Here is a 4731-nt window from a genome sequence, read left to right as displayed (position 1 = left end):
CTTTTTGTTACTATTTAATCTATATTTATAATAAATTTTGAAAGTTACTTCCATAACTTTTTATTATTATTATATAATTATATTTATAATAAATTTTTAATTTTTATTATTTTTATATTATATTTTTAAAAAATAATAAAAATATATTTTTTTAATTATTTAGTTTAAATCTCCTTCCCTTTCTCAGTTAAAATCTAATGATCCATATTAATTTCTACTTTTTAAAAGTTTCTTCCCTATTTAAACCCATGTACTTTCCCATATATTAACAAACTTCCATAATTTTTCAATTTTCAATTTTCTAAAGTCTCCTACTATTTACAAACTTCCAATTTTATTTTTTTTCATCTTATTTTTCAGAGAGATTTTTATTGTACTGTGAGGAAAGAGTGGGAGTGCTCAAATTGTAAATCTACTCTGTTAGAGAGTTGTGGTGTGTTCCTACAAAATTCAAATACTTGTACCGGTTTGATCTTGCATCATGCAAATGATTGAGTTTATTCTTGAACTCGGAAAAAGAGCAGTGTAACGGTTGGGCTCTGATCTGTGAAAAGAGTCAAGAAATTTTTTTTTTATTCAAATTTCCAAAAGGTGCTCGAGGAATGGAATATGTCGAGTTTGACCAAACCACTTTAAAACTACTATATTATATTATCTTACTCTTTTCTATTTAATTTCCAAATTGTTATCGTGATTTATTGCATGTTCTAAGTTTTTCATAGTTTATTATTGTTTTGACTTGAGTTATTTTGTTCTAAATTATCATCCTTTTCCTATTTCTAACAAGATTCATAATTAGAAAAATTAATCATTTTTAAATACTTTGTTGTTAAAACCCTATTCACCCCTCTAGGGGTACCATACCGATCCAACAATTGGTATCAGAGCGGGTAAACGTTATTGTTAGAATTTATGACAAACCTAGGTGTTAATAATGGTTTTAGTGAAGGACAATCAACTTCTACGTCTCCTTATTTTGATGGAACAAATTATACATATTAGAAAGCTAGAATGAAAATTTATTTGCAATAGGTTGATTATCAATTGTGGCTAAATGTTAGTAAAAGATCCTTAGTTCCAATAACAATTGTTAATAATATTGAGGTGCCTAAAATAGAGGAGAAATGTGATGAGCATGATATTAAAAATGTTCTTTTAATGCTAGTGCTATAAATTCTTTTTGTTGTGCCCTAAGTAATGATAAATTTTATAGATTATCTATGTCTTCTTTGGCATATGAAATTTTAAAAATGGTAATTCATGAGGGAAGAAATCAAGTTAAAAAAACAAAGATTAGCATGTTAGTTCAAAATTATGAACTATTTAAAATGAATGCAAATGAATCTATAGGTGATATGTTTACTAGATTTACTAATATTCTAAATGCTTTGAAAAATCTTGAAAAAGTATATTCTACTCCCGAAAATGTAACAAAAACTCTTAGGTCTCTACCTAAAAGTTGGGAGGCAAAAGTCACGGGGATTCAAGAGGCAAATGATCTCACAAGTCTTCCTTTAGATGAACTTGTTGGTTCTCTCATGACACATGAGATTACCATGAAAGAGCACATGGAAAAGGAATTTAAAAGGAAGAAGAGTATACCTAAAAGACTATTACTTTAGAAGTTGACTTCGAAAATGAAGAAGTCTTTGATGAAGACGATGTTGCCTATTTCACACGTAAGTACAAAAATTTCATAAAAAAGGAGAAACAATTCAAGAAACATTTCACAAATAAAAAAGAGTCAAAACGTGAAAATAGCAAAAACGATGAGGTAATATGTTATGAATGAGTACGGCTTATGGTGATAGGTTCTAAAAAAAACTATGAAAAATTAGATAAAATACTTGAATAAATACGGCTTATAGTGATACAAGAGGATTAGACTATATTGATGAATGTTCTACATCTTCAAATTCTAAAACAATATTTGTTAAGCATCCCTATCATGTCTAAGCTTAACACATGTAAATTTATATTAAGTAAGATAAATCTCGATTTGTGCCTATATGTCATTATTGTGGTGTTGAAGACTATATTAAACATAAATGTTTTAAATTGAAAAATTATCAAAATTTTTATTCAGGAAGAAAATTGAATGAAAATTTTTTCAAAACATAAAATTTAACCATGTTTTAAGAAATCATTTTTCCAATAAAAATAGAAAACATAAATTTAGTCCGAAAAATAAATTATTGCACAATTATTTGTTTCTCAGGCGGTAAGTTTGGACATAAAAATTATTCTGGTTACTTATCCAATATCTTTAAATAAATCATGTATTCCAAAATCATACTCATAATCACTTCATACAATTTTTTTTTTAATTTAAAAAAAAAATAAATAAAAGAAAAAGGAAAAGTGGTTAAATGAATCCCTGCTCCATTTTACGGTAGAATTTTATTATATTAAAGGATGGAATCATTCTTTTACCCATTTTATCCAACTTTATTTTTTTTTTAATTTTTTTTTATTTGAAAAAGGAAACATCTCTTTTTTGTCCTAATAATATTAATACCGATTTTTCTTTTGACTAAATTAATAAAAATATTGATAAATTTGATACTTTATTTCACCACCATAAAAAGTTTCAAATTACCTTACCGTTGTGAAAATCATTAGAAATTTGTTTAAAAAAAAAAAATATTGAACTTGAAAAATATTCTATTAATACCTTTCAAAATTAAAAAAAAAATTAAAAAATATTTAATACCACGTTGAAAAATATATCTATTGAATTTTAAAAGTATATTGAGCCGTTATAAAAAAAAAGTTCAATTTTTTTTAAAAAAAAGTTTAAAGTATTAATGTTAGTTTTGAAAGTTTATGAATATTTTTTGAAATGTGGTACTAAAGTTCTATTGATATGCTACGAATAGGGTATTTTTGAAGTTTTAAAAAAAATAAAGGTTTGAAACACTTTCAAAGTTGAATGATATTTTTAAAACCTTTTAAAAAATGAAGGGTATTTTTAAACAAAACATCAATGTTTCCAACCAAAATTAACAAGAATAGTGTTGTTGATTTTTTTTTTTTTTTTAAAGCTTCGAGGTATTTTTGAAATTTTAAAGAGTATTATTAAAACTTTTGAAAGTTTAAATGTATGCCTTTTAACTTGAAATTTTTTTTATTTGGAGTTTTGGATACCAATAGTTATATCACTTTGGAAGGAGACAATTTGAAAGTAGTATGTGGTGCTTTTATGGCAATTAGAGGGACTAGAAGAGGTACCATATAGTATCTCAATGGAACAACGGTAATGAGACATACTGTTGTGGCAAGTTTGAAGGAATAAGATATGTTGAAACTGTTGTACATGTGACAGGAGCATGCTAGTGAGACGGTGCTTCAAACATTAGTGAATTAGGGTGTTCTTAAGGGTGCCAAAACTGGTAGGATTGACTTTCGTGAACACTTGTGTATTTAGTAAATAGAAAAAAAAGGAAGTTTGGTACTATTAGACCCTAACCCGAGGGTGTTTTGGGATTATATTCACACTGATGTATGGGGTCCCACAAAGAATATTTAGTTAGAAGAAAAGAGGTGGTTTGTCACCTTTAATGATGACTTCTTAAGGATTGTTCTGATGCCCCCATGAGGCACAAGCATGAGGTTCTCCAGAACTTCGTGGAGTGGAAAAAATGGTGGAGAACCGAATAGAGAATAAATTCGAAAAGCTAAGATAAAAAAACGATGAAGAATACACTTATGACCCATTCCTTAAATTATGTCGAGATGAATGAGTCGTTCGACACTTTATGGTCCCTGATGAGCCACAACAAAACGGAGATGTTGAGAGGATGAACCAGACATTCATAAAGAAAGTTTGATGTTTGTTGTCTCAAGAAGTTTGATGCATATAGTTCACTTGGTGCATTTATGGTCGGGAGCTTCTGGAAAAAAAAATATATATTATGATAATTTGCATGTATTTGGTTGTCCTATTTTTTACCATGTGACTCATTCAAAGTTAGAGCGAAGAAAAAAAAAATTAAGAATGAGAAACAAAAGTTATAGTGCCTAGAAACAAGGAGGATTGTCAATAGTCGGGATGTGACATTCAATAAGTCGAGAATATCTTCGAAGATGATTAAAAATAATGATGGGACATCGAAACCTATAGAGAAGGTGGTGTTCTCTCCCAAAGTAGTTGTTCCTTATTAAGAATAATGACTCTGATACCATGTTAAGAAGAAGAAGCTATGATACTATGTTAAGAATAATGGCTCGATACCATGTTAAGAATGAGAAGCTCTGATACTATGTTAAGAACGAGAAGCTCTGATACCATATTAAGAATGAGAAACAAAAGTCCGAGAAACATAGGTAGGATCGAGCTTCTCATACTTAACACTCCTATTGAAGAACATACTAATAAGTAGGTAGCGGATAGTCTGGAAGACTTGGAGGAGGAACAAAGCCTAAAAAATGAAATAGTAGAGGAATCTTTGTCCATCACAAGGAATAAACCACGAAGAAAATTTTGAAAACTTGAAAAGTTTCATGTTACGATAGTATATGCTCTCTCTATAGTTGATGGAGTTTACAACAGATCACAAAGCTGCTATTCAAAGCTTAGATAGCTTACACTGACAAGAGGTTATCAATAAGGAGATGGAGTCCATGGAAATAAATTAAACTTGGGAGTTAGTACAACTTCAAAAAAGTAAGGAAGACTCTTCTGACATTCGTTATAAGTGTGAATGGGGGTGAGAGTTCTCTTATTTATAA

Source organism: Cucurbita moschata, unplaced genomic scaffold (assembly GCF_002738365.1).
Source record: "Cucurbita moschata cultivar Rifu unplaced genomic scaffold, Cmos_1.0 Cmo_Scf00073, whole genome shotgun sequence".
Lineage (NCBI taxonomy): Eukaryota > Viridiplantae > Streptophyta > Magnoliopsida > Cucurbitales > Cucurbitaceae > Cucurbita > Cucurbita moschata.
This window is presented reverse-complemented; position numbering follows the sequence as displayed.